The 21,433-nt window shown below is 46.8% G+C and overlaps 1 long non-coding RNA gene across 1 annotated transcript; it reads left to right on the top strand.

Moving 5' to 3' along the window:
• The first annotated feature begins 545 nt into the window (after window positions 1-545).
• On the top strand, window positions 546-16,096 carry LOC115303378. The gene is made up of 3 exons (XR_003914009.1): window positions 546-696; window positions 14,831-14,986; window positions 15,858-16,096. It is a non-coding gene; the product is annotated as an uncharacterized LOC115303378 (long non-coding RNA).
• The last annotated feature ends 5,337 nt before the right edge of the window (window positions 16,097-21,433 follow it).

The raw sequence follows: 21,433 nt of genomic DNA, 5'->3' as shown, positions 1-21,433 counted from the left end.
CTTCGTGTGGGTCTTTAAAAGTGAGGAGGAGGGGCACCTGGCTGGTTCAGTAGGTTGGCCATCTGACTTAGGCTCAGGTCACGATCTCATGGTTCCTGGGTTCAAGCCCCGTGTCAGGCTCTGTGCTGACTCTGCAGAGCCTGCTTGGAATTCTCACTCTCTCCTCTCTCTCTGCCCCTCCCTTACTCACATGCTTGCTTGCTCGCTCGCTCTCTTTCAAAATAAATAAATAAATTTTAAGAATAAAATAAAATGCAAGTGAGGAGTTTCCCAGGATACGGTTCTGACAAAAAGTGGGCAAATTCTTGTGTGCCTGCAAGGGCAGAGGAGGGATCCAGCACTGTTCACCAAAAGAAAAATTCTGCTAGGAGGTAAGAGCGCTGGAGTTGGGGTCTGATCGCCGGTACCAGAATCAGTACCAACTGTGGTCCTCAAACTGAGACCGGAAGAGCTAAGTGGGGGTCCGAGCACCTCATCACAGGCTACTGTGAGGTCACAGGAGATGCAGTCGTCCCCTTTTATCAGTGGCTTTGCTTTCTGCCATTTCAGGTACCCAGGACTGGAAGCAGATGATCTTCTTTCTGATAAATTGTCAGAAAGCCGTAGTAGCCTGATTCTGCATCACGACGCCTGTGTCCTTCACTTCACTTCGTCCCGTTGTGTGGGCATTTATCATCTCCCATCAGCACGAGAAGGGTGAGGACAGTAAAACGAGATATTTTGAGAGAGAGACTACATTCGTGTAGCTTGTATGACAGCTGTTGCTCTAATTGTTCTATTTCATTATTAGTTATTTCTCTGCCTAATTTATGAATTAAATTTTGTCACAGGTGTGTACGTATTGGGGGAAAACGCAGTATATAGAGGGCTCTGTATTACCCGCGATTTCGAACATCCCTGGGGGGTCTTGGAAGGGGTCTCGAATGCCCATTATTGGTAACCCAGTCCTCTGCTTACCGACAGCCATCACACAAGCTGGTGGTATAAATCACTGTATTTGTTTGTTTGTTTGTTTAGAAAGAGTACATGCATTTGCATGCATGAGAGCAGGGGAGGGGCAGAGGGAGAAAGAGAGAGAGGGTGAGAGAGAATCCCAAACAAGCTCCATGTTGGGCATGGAGCCTGACTTAGGGCTCCTGTAAGATCATGACCTGAGTCAAAATCAAGAGTTGGACACTTAACCCACTGAGCCACCCAGGCGCCCCTCAATCTCTGTATTTATAAACCCTGAGAATATGAGCCCTGTCTTAATCACTTCCTTGATTTCTGTGTCCCATGTACTGAGTGCAGAGCTTAGCACAAATATGTGGCTATTCCAACAATCCCGAAAATATTCAAAAGCCCAGCCCTAGCTCTCACATCCCCCCTGGAGGAACAGATAAAGACGCAGAGCAGAGTAGCTTAAAAGTGCCGCCTTAACCAAGCCCTTTCTAAACAAAGACAGAGCGCCCGGGGCCTGAATCCTTCCCCAAAATTTATCCTTTCTCTAATCAGAAAGAGAGGGGAGATATAAATAGAAGAGAGCCTTTTCTACTCCAAAGCTTTCTTTTCCCAAAAAAGAAAGGCGGAGAATACCCTTGATAATTCTTCCTCGGCCAGAGGAAGTGAAAACAGCTCCTGCCATGAGGCCGGCTGATCCGGGAGCAGATACCGCGCCTAATGAGAAACTGAGTTCAGCAAAAGAGGGACGTGTGATGTTCAAGCCTCATTAGGACTATAAAACCAGCCTTTCTGACACAAGCCCTGCTATTGACTTTGACCTCACTTCCCTTACCTCCCTCCGCTCATGGCATTATTGAACCTGGGTTTTTCCTATAGGCCAGAACCTTGCCAACCCTTTTGCCCTTCACATAATGTGTTTGTCTGGCTTCTATTTCTGTAGTTTGATGAAGGATGATAGCAGGGTATTGAGTTGTTGTTTTTCATTTAGTGCAGTCACCGCCCCACCCTGCCCCCACCCCCACCTTGCTCTCAAGTCTGGCTTTCATTGTCTGCTTTGTGCCTAGTCCTAGGTTTCGATGGCTTCCTTACGGAGCGGGGAAAGCACTTTATTCTCCAGGCCCTGGTATACCTAACGTCGTGTATCCATCTTTCCTGCAAGACGTAAGGCGTTTTGAGGACTGGAACTGACCTCAGAAGGGAAAGACAGGGAAGGTCTGGGTGTTCACTGAGCCCCTTACACACACGCCCCTGAACTACGTGTGCTTTTTTTGTTTGTTTCATTTAATCCTCACAACACATCAGCGAAGCAAGTAGTATTACAGCTCTTTTTACAGATGAGAAAACTGAGATCCAGTCGGTGAAATGACAGACAAAGGTCCTTCGACTCCAAGTCCACAGCCCCTCCCATGCTTCCCTGTGTCTTTGTGGAGGTTGTAGGGTGTTTTAGTTTGGGTGGGTACAAATCTTCTAGGGAGGGGGAACAAAAAATGTTTAACAGTTTGTTCTCTGAAACAGATCTTAACTGTCTCGACCCTGCATTCCCCCCGGACCTTAGCTCCTGGACCTCTATGGCATTAAAGCATTGGGTCTTCATTGTCCCTGCTGGTACCTGCTTAGTTAGCGTCCCCCATATCCCCATCTGGCATTGACATTGATCCCTGCTGGCCTCCACTGGGCCTCAGTCATTGATTCAGTCAGTGTGGCTTAACCAGGGTCTCCCCAGAAAAGACTCGGTCTTATGGCTTCACACCTCTGCCAAGGGCATGGAAAACCCTAACTGCTCCTGGGAGGTCTTGGGAATCTCTGAGAGGCTGTGTCTCTGGCCTCTGCTGTGCAGACACACTGAGGAAGCATCACTACTCTACATACCCTTGTTAGAGGGGAACACTTGCAAATGTGTCCCCTCCAGCGCCTCCTGATGGGGGTGGGAGGCACAGATCTCCTCTCCCTACAGATGTCACCCCCACCTGGAGCTGTCTCTCCCTGTCTCCTCCCTGAGGCTCCTTCTAGGAAGAGACAGGAGACAGGGACCCTCCAGAGACCCAGCTCTGTCCCCCTCTGCAGCTTGCCTGTCCTCTCTCCTCAGCCCTGTCACATTTGCCTCTTCTGGGGGGCACCAGACTGGTCCGGGCTGATTCTGATTCTGGGAAAAATCTCTAGGTTTCATGGGGCATAGATTGCATGACCAGAGTCATGCAGGGGTTAGACTATGGGAGTTCAAACAACCAGACTTTTGGGGCTCCTGGGTGGCTCAGTGGATTGAGCATCCAGCTTTGGCTCAGGTCATGATCTCAGGGTTTGTGGGTTCAAGCCCTGCATCAAGCTCTGTGCTGACAGCTCAGAGCCTGGACCCTGTCTTCAGATTCTGTGTCTCCCTCTCTCTTTGACCCTCCCCTGCTCATGCTGTCTCTCTCTCTCTCTCAAAAATAAATTTAAAACATTAAAAAAACAAAAAATTAAAAAGACCAGACTTTTGAAACCCAAAGACTTTTCTCCCAAGTCATGTGTTTCAAAAGTCTGTTTTGAAATTCAAAAGCTCAGTCCCGATTCTTCTTTATCTTTATTTATTCCACTGTAGCAGCCTTATTCTGAAAGGAAGGGAGGGTGGGAACAGTGGAAGGCACCTGCAAGAGGGGGTGAAAGTACGTGAGTTAACTCCCTGCTGACCCAGGGAGACAGTTCTCGACCTCCTCTGTCATTGGGATGGGGACATGTGACAACATTCTGGCCCATGGGATGTGCACAAAAGTGATAGAGTCCACTTATGGGCCTGGCCTCTGAAGACATTCCTACCAACCCCCCAACCCCCCTTTCTCGCTCTGTGGCAGTGTGGAGGCCACCAGCTAGAGACAGTGACATCCCAAGAGGAAAGGAGCCTGGGTGCCCAGGTCGTCAACTGGAGGAGAGCTGCTTCCATCAGAGACTTCCCCACCAGCAACCGACAAGAAAGGAAACTGAATCGTGTTAAGCCACTGAGATTTCCGCCGTGTGTGTGTGTGTGTTCTGGAGCAGGTTATGTCACTGACTCTGACTGAGAAAAACCACCTAAATATTGTTCTATCTCAAAATCGATGTATAAAAGATCAGAGGCTGGGAATCAGAAGCTCAACCATTTGGATTAAAACCTATGAAATTGAAAGTGCCTAAAATGACACCAATTCGAAGAAAATACTAAGTATTATTTTCAGACAATATTCAAAGCCTGATGTTGAAACCGGAGCGACATCTCAAATCCCTTCTTTCAACCAGCCTGTCAAACTACCATCCAGAGATACTTCGTAAGTAATGCCTGAATGAATGAAAAATCCAATAACCTATCAATTCTGGTTAAACCAAGGACATTGAGTCTCTTAGGCTTCATGGAGAAGAGCAGTGGAGGTAGAGATGAAGAAAAGGAAAAAAATAAATAGTGAAAGGCAAGGTAGAAATCACTGTACCTGTCCCCACTGCCAGTTTTGTGACTTAACACGGTGCTTATCAGCCAGAACCCCCTGGGATGTTGTCCTCTGCACACTCACACACACACACACACACACACACACACACACACACACACAAGGCAAGTTGCAATTGCTATCTGTCATTGACGTGAACACACAAAATGAAGCTGAGCGCACCGGATGCCACAGTGCAAGACAGGCAGAAAATAGTATATTGGAAAAAGCCATTTTATCCTTGGAATCCTGCAGAAGGACTTTGGGGGCTGGAAGGATGCTCGCTGAATAGCACCTCTCTTACCTGGCAAATCAGGAACCAATTTAGAGGCAGACCCAGAAACAGAGAAAGGAAATAAAGAGGCCTGATTGATTAGGGACAAACACAAGGTTTGACCCTGCTACCAAAGGGATATGCTGTGTATCTCCACTTCTGAATGAGACATGCTTACCAGCCAAGCCACTAGTACAACTGCCCCCCCGCCCTTGGAACAGGCTCTTGCTGCATGGCGGAAAGCTAACTAGAACCCCCCACTCTAAGGGTCAAGCAGATCTGAAGAAAGAGTAAGGAAGGAGTTGAGCAAGCCACGTCTGGTTTTTTGCCCCAAATCCCCAATCAGATAAATCACTTGTCAGCTAAAGTATGAGGCAGGAGGCAATTCCTCTAAGTTTTCACAAAGATTTCTTGTTCATTGTGGGCTGGCTGTATGCTGTCTTTGCTCTGGGACCCAGGATGATAGGCAGGTTCAAGTCTTGGTCATTACTGGTCTGTGGCGGAGGAAGGGCAGTGGGCCACATGAAGGAAAAGGCACACCTGTTTTCTCCTCTCATTCCATTGGCCAAAGTCAAGTTACATGGCCAAGCCTGCCCTTAGTAGCGTGGGGACGTTTAATCCTTCCAAAGGGAGAGGCACTGACTATTTTTTAGTAAGAATACAATTACTACACCCCTTGTGCCTAAGAGAAAATGAAGATGTGGGATTCCTTTTTCCCAATCTGTACCCAAAGGCCAAAGGACAAGTAGCAGATGCTGTTGTTGCTGTGTGCATACCCCCTTGGCCTACCACGGAAGTCACCTGTGGGTTCTGCGGACAGTTCCCACACATTCCACACATGTCACTTGCTCCCTAACTAGAACACCTGCCAGAAAGGCTTTCTTTGACTGCAGGAGCATGCCTGCCTCATGGAGCCAAGATTTCCAGGAGCAACTACCAGGAGCACCCCCAGCAGCAGCCCTTACCCAAGGAGGGACAGAAGTTGGCACATAAAATTCCTATCTTGCTCACCTCTTTTTTAAAAATTTCTTATATTTATTTTTTGAGAGAGCGGGAGAGAAAGGCTGAGAGAGCAGGGGAGGATCAGAGAAAGAGGGAAAGAGAGAATCCCAAGCAGGCTCCACACTGTCAGGGCAGAGCCCAATGTGGGACTCGAACCTATGAACTGTGGGATGATGACCTGAGCCAAAATCAAGAGTCAGACATTTAACTGACTGAGCCACCCAGGCGCCCCCTTCCACACCTCTTGGTAGGATAATTTTGAGGTATTTCCACACAGTCTCTCAAAAGATCCACAATGGGAGTTGAGCCCTAGTTGCTCACAATGTTAACTTGCTCATCAATGTACCTTTTTCTCTCTCTTCCTTCCCCACTGCCTCTCTGTGCTTCCTAGAACCACAACCCAAATAAACCACTGCACCCAAGTCCTTGGGCCAGGGCCTGTTTTGAGAAAGCCCGACTAAAGCAAGGATGGAAGTTTCTCCTATGAAAAAACCTATTTCCTAATCTCTCGTGATTCTCCAGCAATTCTTCTGCCTATCTAGACCCAAAACATAGCATGGATGCAGAATTAATCTTGAGCAGTAACTGACACCTTCCTTTTGGCCTCAACAGTCATTTTCCCATCATGGACTAAAATGACCAATGTCAAGGGAAAGAGGAGAAGGCGCCACTCAAAGACTCTCTGGGTCTTTCAGAAGATGTAGAATTGTTCCCTCAACACATACATGTGAATCAACAAGAAAGGTGATGTTGCAGACATCAAGAGAATGGGCCACGTTTAAAAGGACTGCCCAAGGGGTGCCTGGATGGCTCAGTCGGTTAAGTGTCTGATTTCAGCTCAGGTCATTATTTTACGGTTCATGGGTTCGAGCCCCGTGTTGGGCTCTGTGCTGACAGCTCAGAGCCTGGAGCCTGCTTTGGATTCTGTGTCTCTCTCTCTCTCTCTCTTTGCCTCTCCCTTACTCAGGCTCGTTTCTCTCTGTCTCAATAATAAATAAACATATTAAATTTTTTAAATTTACTGTAATTTTTTAATGTTTTATTTATTTTTGAGAGAGAGAGAGACAGCATGAGCAGGGGAGGATCAGAGAGAGAAAGGGAGACATAGAATCTGAAGATAGGCTCCAGGCTCTGAGCTGTCAGCACAGAGCCCAATGCGGGGCTTGAACCTACGAACCACAAGATCATGACCTGAGTGGAAGCCGGATGCTCAACTGACTGAGCCACCCAGGCGCACCTTTAAAAAAATTTTTTAAATAAATAAAAGGAATGCCCAAAAATGACATATCAAATAAAGGGTTAGTATCCAAAATCTATAAAGAATTTATCAAACTCAACACCCAAAAAAGGAATTAACCAGTGAAGAAATGGGCAAAAGACATGAATAGATACTTCTCCAAAGACATCCAAATGGCTAACAGACACATGAAAAAATGCTCAACATCACTCATCATCAGGGAAATACAAATCAAAACCACAATGAGTTACCACGTCACACCTGTCAGAATGGCTAACATTAGCAGCTTAGGCAATGACAGATATTGGCGAGAATGTGGAGAGAGAGGATCTCTTTTGCACTGCTGGTGGGAATGCAAACTGGTGCAGCCACTCTGGAAAACAGTGTGAAGGGTCCTCAAAAAATTAAAACTGGAACTACCCTATGACCCAGCAATTGCACTACTAGGTATTTATCCAAGGGATACAGGTGTGCTGTTTCAAAGGTGCACATGCACCCCAATGTTTATAGCAGCGCTATCAACAATAGCCAAAGTATGGAAAGAGCCCAAATGTCCATCAATGGATGAATGGATAAAGAAGACGTGCCGTATAGATACAGTGCAGTATTACGCAGCAATCAAAAAGAATGAAATCTTGCCATTTGCAACTACATGGATGGAACTGGAGGGTATCATGCTAAGTGAAATTCAGTCAGAGAAAGACAAATATCCTATATCTTCACTCATATGAGGACTTTAAGATACAAAGCAGATGAACATAAGGGAAGGGAAGCAAAAATAATATAAAAATGGGGAGCAGGACAAAACATAAGAGAGTCTTAAATATAGAGGAGAAACAGAGGGTTGCTGGAGTGGTTGTAGGAGGGAGATGGTCTAAGTGGGTAAGGAGCATTATTAAGGAATCTACTCCTGAAATCATGGTTGCGCTATATGCTAACTTGGATGTAAATTAAACAACAAATAAATTAATTTAAAAATCCTTAAAAAATAAAATAAAAGGAATGTCTCACTCATGTTACCATGGCAAAATGAGAAGGGTCTGCTATTATCACCCAGCGTGTGGCAGGCACTGCAGTAAACGCGCTAAGGGTAAGATTTCTGCCAAGAGAAACGAGGCATATATTGAGTGTATTAAGTACTCTAAGAGCCGAGATAGTTCCCTGAAATGGGTGAAGGAAAATTATCGGGAAAAAGAAGGAAGCCAAAGAGAAAGGGACTTGGGTTCAACTCAAGGGCCAGCTTGCCCCACAGAGAGAAGCAACAGCAAGGAGCCTGAGCCCCGACTGAGTCCCATTCCCTCTGAATTCATGGCTTAAGTGTGAATAAATAAACACACATCCATCCATCCATCCATGAATACATACATATATAACCAACCAACAAAGCAATTAACATGTATATACCAAGCACTTTCTTATATTGAACCTCACTTCAATCTCAAAATAAGCTTGTAAAGTTAGAATATTACCATCCCCATTTTGCGGATGAGCAAACTGAGGTTCAGAGAGGAGTCTCCTCCAGGCACTGACGCATCTGGCCCTCCAGTGCCAGCCCCTCTAGTGCTCGTGGGGAGGTTTCTGGCTTCTTGTCAACCCCCCTTGCCTCTGTGGCCATCTCAACTGGTGTCAGCCAGCCTCTGCCTTAGACATCCTGGTGCCTCTCTTTCTTTCCAGCCTGTAATTTAGGATTTCCCAACTGTCCCTCTGTATCCATCATCATGTCTCATACACAGTTGGTTCACATTCAACAAATGTTGAGCGGCTTCTAAGTGGCAGGATTATTGTAGATGCAGGAGACAGGACGGTGAAGAAGACAGGCCAGGTCCCTGCTCTCATAGAGCTTATTTTCCAGTGGGGAGAGACCGGAAATAGACAATGCAAATGTTAGACAGTGATAGAATCAGAGACGCAGAAGTGGGTGACGGGAACGAGGGAGGGTAGGTGGCCATTTTTCATTAGAACAGAGAAGCCTTCTCTCTGAGGGTCACTTTTAAGCTAAGACCCTCAAGCAGGGGGCAGCTGTGGAAAGATATGAAGGGAGCATTTTCCACGCAGAGAGAGCAGCATATGGGAAGGCCCACAGGGAATACTGGCTTGAGATCAAAGCAGGAGGGTATCAACAATCACACTCGCCTGGGTGGGGAATGCCTGTTGGAGGTAGGTGCACTGGGGTTCAGTGCGCCAAAGAGTCAGAAGACACGGGGGGCTGATCTTACACCTTGTCTTCTCTCCCCATCTACATGAGCCAAGTCTCTCCCAACACGGCCTAGAATCTGCAATCCGCTCCACTCCCAACTTTGGTGAAAGAACTGCTCCCCCACATATATTAACGTGCACTGTCACACCTGCCACCATCATGGCACTGCAGTCGCCATCAGTTGTGCGCCTCCCTCCTGGACCAGGGAGTTCTCACGGAGCGGGACTCTCGCTCTCCCCCGGTCTCTCCTACTCCAGCCTTTGGAAAGGTGCAGGACACAGTGGATGTGCTAAGCATGCTCCTTTAGCACTTAGCTGAGGCTCCCGCCAAGTGTTTCACACTTTGTTACTTATTAACATGTCTGTCTTCCCCTCCAGCCACACAGCAAGGCACAAACAGGGTCAGGCTCAGAGGGTAGGACTGTGGCAAGTGAGGACGGCTGGGGAACCAAGGGAAAGCTGATTTTCCCTTAGTTTATTATTTTCTATTATTCTCCCTTAAAAGTTGGACATTTGGATTTTTATCTGAAATCTCCAGATATTTATTTATATGCTGGCGACAAATTACTTGGAAAAGTTAAGCGAGCCCTCCAGTGCATTTTAAGTGGATTTACGATAAACTGCATCCTAAGTGAATTTTGCTCACAGTATCTCATATAAGAAATGACTGAGCTGGTGACTCAGTCGGTTGAACATCCGACTTCAGCTCAGGTCATGGTCTCGCGGTCCGAGAGTCTGAGCCCAGCTTTGGGCTCTGTGTTGACAGCTCAGAGCCTAGAGCCTGCTTCGGATTCTGTGTCTCTCTCTCTTTGCCCCTCCCCTACTCATGCTCTGTTTCTCTCTGTCTCAAAAATAAATAAACATGTAAAAAAATAAATCAATAAATAAAAGGAATTCTGTGTCTCCCTCTCTGTCTTTGTCCCCTCCCCCACTCATGCTCTGTCTCTCTCTTTCTCTCAAAAAAAAAAAAAAAGAAACGAAATGACAAAGCTGCTCAATAATATTTGTTGAATGAATGAATAAATGAAATAAACGCAATGGGAATTAATCATATCAGCTCTTCTCATTGGAGTCCAAGACTTAAATTGTCATCACTTGGCTTAGCCAAAATTGGATTCCAGAGGAAATGCACGGTGCACTTCACTGTCTTTGTTAGATCCTGAGTTGAGATTCCAGTCTGTTTTCTTTACTGCTCCACTGTCCCACATGACTCCAGTGGCCTGGGGTTTTTTTGGGCAGGAGATCAAATGTCTTCAGAGCAGACAAATTCCCACAGGTGGCTCCGCTGGGTTCATATGCTCATCAGGCAGACAACTCAGCACTAAGTACTTAGAATCCAGAAACGCTGAGCTGACTTTAGTAGAACCAGGAAAGGCTAACACTGGAAGCGTCTCAGCCACCTCCTAGGGACTAACCTCTAGCTGCACAGCCCCAGTTAGCCGAGGAAGAAACGGGAAAAGTGACCCAACCAAGGTCATGTGACAGGGCCCCTGCCTGGGTCATGTGACAGGGGCCTGAGTCATGTCTCCTCCCTGCACTGCTTTCTTTGGCTTAGCTCAGAAGGCAGCCATATGTACTCAACTCTCACCATTTCAATTTGTTTTAATTAATTAATTTTTTTAAGAGAGAGAGAGAGCACGAGCAGGGGAGAGGGGCAAAGGGAGAAAGAGAGAGAATCTTAAGCAGGCTTCACATCCAGCAGGAATCCTGATGTAGGGCTCGATATCGTGACCCCGGGACTACGATCTGAGCCAAAATTAAGAGTCGGACACTCCAGAGACACCTGGTGGCTCAGTCAGTTGGGCCTCAGACTTTGGCTCAAGTCATGATCTTAGGGTCTGTAGGTTTGAGCCCTGAATCGGGCTCTGCGCGGACAGCTCGGAGCCTGGAGCTGCTTTGGATTCTGTCTCTCTCTCACTCTCTCTCTCTCTCTCTCTCTCTCTCTCTCTCTCCCCACCCACCCCTGCTCATGCTCTGTCTCTCTCTCTCTCTCTCTCTCTCTCAAAAAAATAAGTAAACATTAGGGGCACCTGGGTCTCCGACTTCGGCTCAGGTCAGATCTCGCATTCGTGAGTTTGAGCCCCGCATTGGGCTCTTGTGCTGACCGCTGGCTCAGAGCCTGGAGCCTGCTTCCAGTTCTGTGACTCCTCTCTCTCCCCTTCTCATGCTCTGTTTCTCTCTGTATCAGAACTAAAGAAAACATTAAAAAATTAAAAAAAAATAAACATTAAAAAAATAAAAGCCAGACGCTCCAACCAACTGAGCCTCCCGGGCACCTCCTCCTCATTTCTAAGGCAGTGACTGGCCTTTGGTAGAAACATCCACATGTGCATACAGCTTTCCAGACCGGTTAGCAGTGTGGACAGGTTAGAGATGGTTGGACGAACACAGGACTGTTGCCCTGAAAGGGTTTCTAGAGAAGCAGAGACTTAGAGTGAACATGATGCCAGAAGTCCTTCTGGGACCCTGGAGATGTGCTTTAAGGAGAGAGCCTGGGTCATTCCTCCTTGTGCATCACCAAGAGCACCTAGCAGAGGGCTTTCTGCATAGCAGACTCTGAGTACGTATTTGTTGACTAGGGCCTACCACGTGCTGGACATCGTTCTAAAGAATGGCTCTCAAAGTAGAGTCCCATGTACTCCTGAGGCCCTTTCCAGGAGTTCCTTAGGTCAAAACTATTTATATAGTTTTGTTATATAACAATTCCGAGTGTGACTTAACCTTTTCTACTCATAACTGTATATGGAGTTTTCCAGAGGCTGCCTAATGTCTGACAGTGCATAGAATGTGTGCTTGTGATTCTTGGGTTGTGACATTTTCTCAGTTTAAATTTCAGATATGGGAAATATTGATAGCTCCAACCCACATAACAAGAGGTTTTTGAAGTCTTCAATAATATTTAAGAGGGTAAAGTGGACTTTGGAACGAAAACTTTTGAGACCCACTATTCTAGGGGATGCAAGAAGCTAGTAAGAACCAGGATGAAAGAAAGAAAGGAAGGAAGAAAGGAAGGAAGGAAGGAAGGAAGGAAGGAAGGAAGAAAGAGACAAAGAGAGAAAGAGAGAGAAAGAAAGAAAAAAGTAAAGCAGAGTAAGAATTGGAAAGAGCTGAAGGTGGGGGGCAGGTGATGGCGACAGGGAAGGGGTGACGGGAAGCGGAGGGGCACCCCACAATATAAAATAAGGTGATACAGTTATGAATTATGAAATAAACCTACAGACCAAACATCTGATATCCCTGAGTTGCCATTTAAAATCTTCTCATTTAGGGGCGCCTGGGTGGTTCAGTCAGTTGAGCATTTGGCTCTTGATTTTGGTTCAGGTCATGATCTGAGGGTCATGGGATCGACCCCCACATCCGGCTCCGCACTGAGCCTGGAGCCTGCTTGAGATTCTCTCTCTCCCTCTGCCTCTCTCCTCTACTCACACACTCTCTCTCAAAAAACAAACAAAAAACAAAACAGAAACCTTCTCATTTATCCTAAATTTTAAAACTTTATTGTGAATTGAATCATCAATATATAAGATTCTATAATTACGTGCATGCTGTTGAAAGAAATTGGTTAAGAAAGAAGATTATTTCAATTCCACCCTGTGATCTCCCCCTCCAAACCAAGACAGCGTCACTGTCCTCGCAAAAGTAAACCCTAGTCTGAATCTTCAGTGACGCGTCTTCTCCCATTTTTTTGCCGTTCTACCCACATCTGCCTGTGGGTACGTGTGTATCCATAAACCATATATTCCCATATATTTGGGAAAAGTGAGAAGCGAGCTCAAGCCATTGTAAGGGAAGGGCCGTCTTGTTCCTAACAGATGATTAGTAGGTTGCTACTAATTTTCTCCCAGGGAAAAATGACCCGGAAGGTAGGTGGGATGGCAGAGGCTCCTGCCCAGGGCTACTTCCAGGGTAGTCAGTGGGTATTTTCGGGGCATCTGAAAGGGCTGGAGGGTTAGCCATGGCAGAAATGCATTCCCCAGAGAGGGGGCCGCTCTGTCTTGTTTCTGTTCTTGCTTTGCTTTCTCGGCTCTGTGACCTCTCTCTCTGGGCCATGGGAGAGGGTCACACCGGTACACTCACATGGCATTGAAACAATTTCGGGACGCCATTGGAAGAGCAGAAATGACGCTAGCATCGGGCCAAGGCGAGTCCGATCTAGAAGAAACTTGGAGTTCTGCTTATCCAGACCTTCTCTTCTTTGAGCTAGGATTCCGGGGATAATGCACCAAACACATTTGTTTATGTGCTGAGGCCCAGGATTCCCTCTGGATGGGTTGAACTGGTGGCCCTCTGAGCCTGGGGCACAACTGTCACTCTCTCATGTAATACGTCTCTGGTTTACTGAATTCATCTCTTCCTACTTAGTGGCTCACATTCTGTTTGGGTGGGGCCTACCCTCCAGTAGCTTGCTGAGAAAGGCTGCCTGGACAAGTACTGTGGGATTTTGGTATCTGAAAACGTTTTTGTCAGACCTTCATAACTGGTTTATACCCTCACTGAGAATAGAATTCTAGATTGAAGGTTATTTGCATTCAGACATTTGAAGGCACCGGGTCATCTTATAGCCCTAGGGGTTATTGTGAAATATCTAAGCTGTTCTGGTTTTTTCCCCCTCCCTGGAAGATGTTTTTCTCGGCATTCTGAAATTTCAGCGATGTGCCTTGATTTGGGTCTGTGTTCATCCATGGGGCATTTGGCCCCTTTCAGTTTGGAAACTTGCATTCTGCAGAATTTCCTGAGATTTTCACAAGTGATTTCCTCCCTCTGTTTTCCCTGTCTTCTTCTTCTGGAGCTCCTGGAGCCTCTGTTATTCCTCATTTTTTCTTTCTTTCTTTCTTTCTTTTTTTTTTTTTGTTTGTTTAATGTTTATTAGTTTAGATTTTGAGAGAGAAAGAGAGAGCAAGCCAGGGAGGGGCAGAGAGAGAAGGAGAGAGAAATCCCAAGCTGATAGCACAGAGCCCAACATGGGGCTTGAATTCCCAAACTGAGATCTGACCTGAGCCAAAACGAAGAAGCTGACTGAGCCACTCGGGCTCCCCGTCTCTGCTATTCTGACATTGGATCTCCCAGTCTGGACTGCCGTTTGTTTTTCTTCGTTTCTGGCTTCTATCTCTTTGCCCTCTTGCTCTGATTTCTAAGGTGTTTCTTCAACTTGATCTTCCAACTCTTTTTTTTTTTTTTTTTTTTTTTTTTTAAGTAGGCTTCATGCACAGCATGGAGCCCAACACATGGCTCGAACTCATGACCCGGAGATTAAGACCTGAGCTGAGCTCAAGCGTCCAACACTTGGGGCGCCTGGGTGCCTCAGTCGGTTAGGTGGCCAGCTTCGGCTCAGGTCATGATCTCATGGTTCATACTAACAGCTCGAAACCTGGAGCCTGCTTCCGATTCTGTGTCTCCCTCTCTCTCTGTCCCTCCTCAATTCACACTCTGTCTTTCTCAAAAATAAATATTAAAAAAAAAAAGAGTCCAACCCTTAACCGACTGAGCCACTCAGGTGGCCCAGACACATTAACGAATTTTCATTTTCCTTATTTTTTTTAAGTAGACATCATTCCAACCCTTTTACTATTTTTATCTCAACCAACTTCTCTTTAATTTCTAAAGCTTTTCAGAAATCTTTGAATGTTTTCTAAAGGTCTCCTGTTTTTGTTTCAGTTTGGAGGGATGCAATGCAGTCTTTTCTTATCTCTCTGAAGATATGATGCTTTTTATTAAAAAAAATTTCCCTGTGCCTGTTTGTTCTAGGTTGCTTTCATCCTGTTTGTTTTGGTGCCTCTCTTCAGTGTTGAAGGTTTTCCTCCGACGGGAGGTACTCCTTAGCCCTACTGTCTATGAAATATGAAAGGACTTATTGGAAGCTTTGAGCACATGAGGACTGTCTACTTGGAGCTTCAGAGCAGGGTAATCTGGTGGATTATTTGCTGGGAAATCCAGTATGTCAGTGTTTTAAAGTCTTTCCTTTAAGGCAGACATCTTCCAACCCCCTCCCTGGAGGGTAAGGGTTTGGCTGTGGGGTTCTCAGAACCAAGCTGGGGGGGGCGGTGAGGAGTGGAGCAGTGAGGGTGTGGTGTTGCCACATTCAGTATTAACATACATATGGTTTCTTTATTCTCCATTTTCTGTGCGACAGCCATTTTCTTACTGTGCCAAGTGCCCCCCAGTCCAGGAAGCTCTGCTCCACCCTCTCCTGAGAAGAATCTTCCAGACTTTTTCCAACTCGGGGGAGGATTAGTTGCAGGGGAACGTAGGGGGATTGTGGGATGAGAGAGGGGATCTAGGACCTAATTGCTTCCTAGAGAGAGCGCTCCCAGTTCTTCTGACTTTAGCACTTGCCCCCAGAGGCCAGCCCCCCCAACCCCCCCCCCCCACTTCACTCACAGAGGGACCTGATGTCAGCAGTAGCTTTGTCTTGGGTGGAGCCTGCTGTATAAATCAGGTTTGTGCTCACCCCTTTCCAAGGCTGCTTTTTTCAGCTTTCCCAGGCCTACCAAATTAGTTACCACTCTGCATCTCCTCTGGTGGCTGTGGTTTCCTGTCCTGTTTTCTCGATATTGTGGGGTTTTGTGTTCTGTGTGTGTTTTTTTAATCCCTCTTCCAGAAGTTCTAGTGGGGTTTTGGGAAGAAGCAAAATTAGATGCATACATCCAATCTGGCAGTGTAAGCGGAACATTACCCTAAAATTCCAAGACCCAATCTGCTCCTTAAGGTTTGGTGTGGGAGCTCTGAGCTCCATAGAGTTATGGAAAACTCATAAAACCAACTTATTCCGCAGAGTTTCCTGCGTTGACCACACACCAGGCCCTCTGCTGGAATCTGAAAACACAGATGTGTTGAGGACATCATCACGGATATAGATTAAGCAGAAGAGATGGACGTGCTCAGGAGAACAAAATGCAAGTCCATGGTCCCTCACCCCAAATCCTTGGAGGTCAATGGGTTTTGGATCTCAAAACTTATCAGATTCTGGAAAGATAATAATACCATTAATCTCATTGCACCCCTGTGGGCCTGCAGCGCTTGGGAATGAAACCCTCTATACTGCTGTAGTGATGTGTCTGCATGTTCATGTCAGAGTTTTATTTTTTTTAACTTTTTAAAATTTATTTTTGAGAGATAGAGAGAGACAGTGCGAGCAGGGGAGGATCAGAGAGAGAAGGAGACACAGAATCTGAAGCAGGGTCCAGGCTCTGAGCTAGCTGTCAGCCTGGGGCTCGAACCCAGAAACCGTGAGATCATGACCTGAGCCGAAGCTGGACACTTAACTGACTAAGCCACCCAGGCGCCCTTCACCTTAGAGTTAAAAAAAAAAAACAACAAAGACTATTGATAGCCTCACGTCCTTCCAGCATAGGTTTTTAAAAGGAAATGATTTAACAAACCAAAGTTCAGTTTGCAGCTGGGGGAATTTCTGAGTTGTCGATAAGACCTGGTGAGGCTCTGCAGCAAATTAAGTTCTATAAATGATGTTTGTACAAAGTACTGTGGGTAGAGACTGGAGGGAGAGGGGACGTTATTTCCTAACCCATTATTTGCTTTCTAAAAGCCTTATTGACATAGGCAGTGATTGACAAAAGCCATGTTGAGTAAACCCACTGGCCCCTAAGCAGGAATCAAGTCCCCAGACTGTAGAAGTGTCCCATCTTACTGTCCTGGTAGCCTTATTACCCCTTGGTGTGTTACGGACTTATTTTTGTTTGCTCGTTTATATGTTTTATGCTTCCCTTGAGTAGCATGAATGCTTTCTGAGACCAGAGATCCTTGAGGTTTGTATCCCCAACGCCTAGAACAAAGCCTGGCCTGGAGTAGACAATATTTATTTGTTGAACCAATGAATGAATGAATGAATGAATGATGTGACATCTACATAAGTTTTGGTTTGGAAAAACAAAAAAAACTTTGGATACTACTAATCTCTGGACGAGATGATCTGTGGCTGACACATTCTTCACGGGTACCTGATCTAATAGCTTACGTGTGCTGAGCCCTGACTGTATACTGCCCTACATGTTTTTTAGGTTTTCTCATTAATCTTGCCAGCAACTTATGAAGCAAACACCATTATCCTCATTTTGCAGATGAGGAAACTGAGGCAGAGAGGTTAAGTAATTTTCCCAAGATCACACATCTAGTTGGTGTCAGGGCAAGAGTTGGACCAAGTGGCTCGGCCCATAAGCCACATTCTTAACTACTCTGCCATGCTTAATGGATCTGGGAAAACCCTACACATCTCATATGAAGGGGTTTAGGCCATGATCTCTAAGGTGTCTCCAGTTCTGTGGGTCTATGACCTTGAGATTCTATCTATAATTTTGTAAATTAATTATTTTTTTTAATTTTAGAGAGAGAGAGAGAGAGTGTGTGCACGAACGGGGGAGAGGGGCAGAAGGAGCGAGAAAGAGAATCCCAAGCAGGCTCTACTCAGCGCGGAGTCCAACTCGAGTCTCAATCCCCTGACAGCTGGGATTATGACCTGAGCCAAAGTAAGAGTGAGACATTCAACTGACTGAACCACCCAGGCACCCCTACAATTTTCATCAATTAGTTGACTACTTAATTTATATATAAATTTATATTATAAATTAAATATATATTTATATGTAAATTATCCATTTATTCAACAATTATTTATTGATACATGCCAGGCTGTGTGCTAGGCATTTCACACGTATCTTAATCCTTTTTTTTTAAACATCTTCTTTAATCCTAAAAGGTGGGTGTTATGATGCCCATTTTACGGATGAGAAAACTGAGGCTCATAGATCTTAAAGAACTTAACCAGGATCAAGGTGATATTAGCAGAAACAGGATCCCAGCCCTGGTCGCAGGTCTGCTCGTTTCTCACACTCACACTCCTTCCCTGACCCCAGCCTGCCTCTCTTCAAGCCTGGAGGGGACCTTTGGGGCCCAATTTGCATGAGGTACTGATGAACTTGCTGAGGGGCCTGTAGGCCCAGGGGACAAGGGGACACCCTGCCTGGGGAGTTAGTAAAGGGGGAAGAATTAAAAAAATTTTTTTTCTTAAAGTTTGTTTTTGAGAGACAGAGCAGGAGCAGGGGAGGTGCAGAGAGAGAGAGAGAGAGAGAGAGAGAGGGCGACACAGAATCCAAAGCAGATTCCAGGCTCTGAGCTGTCAGCACAGTAAGCTGACTTAGGGTTCGAACTCACAAACTATGAGATCATGACGTGAGCCAAAGTCAGACGTTTAACGGACTGAACCACCCAGGCCCCTTAAAGGGGGAAGAATTTTTAACAAAGCCCCAGGAGGTGCCACTTTTTATCCTGATCCTCTCTTTTCCCTCCAGCCTCCTGTGGCCAGTGTCAGTCACCATGACACAGACATGCCTCACTGGCACAAGGCCAGCCTGGGGGATGCCCAGATAAGTAACAGCAGGGTCGGACCCTGCTTTCCCATCAGGCACCCGAGGGGACTGCAGAGGCTAAATAAAGCTCCCCTGGCCACATCGGGGAAGAGGGAGACTGGAAGACAGGCTTATTAGGGACTAAAGTGAAGGGGGCAGAGGTAACCACACCCCGCCTCCAAGGAACACACAGCCCTCTCCGCCACTCCGCTCCCGCCGGGAAACCAGACAGGGACACGTGACTGGCGTCCCCCACGCTGGCAGGGCAGATGAAGTCACCGCCGCAGCCACACCCGGAATCACGAACTCAAGAGGTCCCCACCCAGCTGGCTACGGGAATCCAAGAGCGCGCAGGGGTGCGGTCGCGCGCCCGAGTCCCGCCCGCGCGGGGCGCAGCGAAGCTCAGTGGCGCCCCCTGGAGGCGAGCGGCTGCTGGTCCTTCCCGCCTGGGTGGGGACGCGGCGTGCTTCCACCTCCGTCTAGAACGCGGTGGTCGCCCAGCAAGTAGCTTCACGGGTGTCTGCTGAAGCGAGGGGAGAAGAGAACTTCTCCCGTTTGTTGCTCTCCGTCCCACCGCCAAGCTGCCGGCGTCCAGAACGGTCATTTCCTCCGCATTATTCCCCGCACTTCCTCGAGGGGGCGCGCGCGCACATTGCGGGTCCGCTTTGGGGGTGGGCGCCCCAATTGCTTCACCGTCTCTTCTCCAGACTCCTTGGAGGGTCTCGTGATGCGCTCAAGACAACCCTCTCCTAAGGCTGGAGATATGAAAGCGAGCACCCCAGCGAGGCCAGGAGACCCCGGAGTTCCTGCCTCCCGCAGGAGGCCGGCGCAGGATGAGAGGGAATATTTACCCAACCCTGTGTATCAGCCACTGTTCTAAGTCCTTGTTACCTGCTCTTGCCCAGTTGATCCTCACAACCACCCCATGAGACAGATGCTATTGTTATCCCCATTTCAGTCAGGCCTGTGGACGTTAAGTAACTGCTCGAAGCTGGCCTGAGACACCCCCAGGAGGCCGAGTGGGGAGGACCGCAGAGGCTGGGATGGATGAGGGCTATGATCAGTTTCACGTGTCAGTTTGGGTGGGCTGTGGTCCCCAGTTACTCAAAGGCTAGGTGTCGCGGGGAAGGTACTTCGTGCATTGGATTAGTCTATGATCAGTTCACTTTAAGTAGGGGAGATTATTCTAGATAATCTGAGTAAGTCTGATTCAATCAGTTGACTGGCTTTAAAAGCAGAACTGAAGTCCCCTGAAGAAATGCCACCTGTGGAAAAGCAGTTTCCACCTGTGCTTGAGAGCTTCGGCCTTCTCACCAATCTGCCCGGAAGATTCCAGGCTCACCCAGCCAGCGCTCACAATTGCATAAACTGACGCCTTGCAACACATCCCTTAATACATCCTAGTAGGTCTATCTTTCCAGTTGAACCTTGACTGACAGATATAATCCTGGAAGACCAGGCAGGTGACTCCCCCCCGCCCCGGACTTGTGAGTCCCCTTCAGTGGCTGGCTGACACCCTGAGGAGAATTAGAAAATCCTAAATTGACTCAGATAAGTTTCCGTCATCGACGGGAGTGGAGAATCAATAAAGAAACTTAGGTTTGACATTGAAAAATGAAGAGGCATTTTGTGCTACCAGGTTTATGGGCTAAATAGATTCACACCTACTGCACCGTTTTTAACACCTTGCTCCGGGAGCAACAGACACAGACACAATAACACTAGCCAGACCATAAAAATAAGGGTAATAACTACCTTATAGGAATAGATTATCAGGTGTCTGGTATCATGCTTTACTTACATGATCTAAACTAGTTTTCACAGCAACCCTGTGAAGGAGGGGTGGTTATTAGCCCCATTTACAAGAGAAATGGAGACTGGAAAGATCCAGGGCTGGTGAGTAAGAGTCAGGATATAGGACCTGGCCTATTTGCCTCTTGAGCTGTGCTTTAATGGCCACATGACTGGACCTCTCCATTCAGACCCACTATTTCTCCTTCAAAGCTGCCAGAGACTCGTTCGCACTCCTCAGCTACCACAACAGACCCCTTCTCCCTCCTGGTGTTTGTCCCATGTTCTTTGATCACCACCAGAACCCACAAGGGGGCTCCCAGACTCTGTCACCGTCTCTGCTCCAGGCTGAGGATGTCACTGTGTCACTGCCCCCACTGGATTCCAACAGCCTACCGAACCATCATCCCTCTGTATTCTGCCATGGCTAGGACCATGTTCTCAATCACCAAAAGGCAGAGACCACCCAAATGTTCATCAACTGATGAATAGATGGAGAAAAGGCAGTATATCCCACAGTGGACTTTTATTAGATCATCAAAATGAACAAGAGGCTGATACACGCTATAGCATGGATGAACCTCAAAAACATCACACTAAATCGTTACAGGGAGGGAGGCAAACCATAAGAGACTCTTGAATACGGAGAACAAACTGAGGGGTGATGGGGGTGGGGAAGACGGGTGATGGGCATTGAGGAGGGCGCTTGTTGGGATGAGCACTGGGTGTTGAATGTAAGTGACGAATCCCGGGAATCCACTCCCGAAGCCAAGAGCACACTGTATACACTGTACATTAGCTACCTTGACAAATTATATATTTTAAAAAAAATCACTCAAAGTGAAAGAGGCCAGACATAAAATGTCATGGATTGTATGTTTCCATTTATATGAAGTGTCCAGGAAAGGTAAATCTATAGAGAATGAAACCAGATTAGGGGTTGCTAGGGGGAAGGGGAAAATAGGGAGTGACTGCTTAATGGGTACAGGGTGTCCTTTGGGGGTTGATGGAAATGTTTTGGAACTAGACACAGATGACGGTTTCATGATTCCATGAAAGTACTAAATGCCACTGAATTGTGCATCTTAAAAATGGTGAAGTTCATGTTATGTGAAATCTGCCTCAATGAGAATAAATACCCGCACACATAAATTAGTACAAGGCCGTCCATGTATGACCAGTCATATTGCTTTTTCAT

This window comes from Suricata suricatta, chromosome 10 (genome assembly GCF_006229205.1).
Source record: "Suricata suricatta isolate VVHF042 chromosome 10, meerkat_22Aug2017_6uvM2_HiC, whole genome shotgun sequence".
NCBI classification, from domain to species: domain Eukaryota; kingdom Metazoa; phylum Chordata; class Mammalia; order Carnivora; family Herpestidae; genus Suricata; species Suricata suricatta.
Note: the sequence above shows the minus strand (reverse complement) of the source record. Positions and strands in the feature narration are given on the sequence as shown.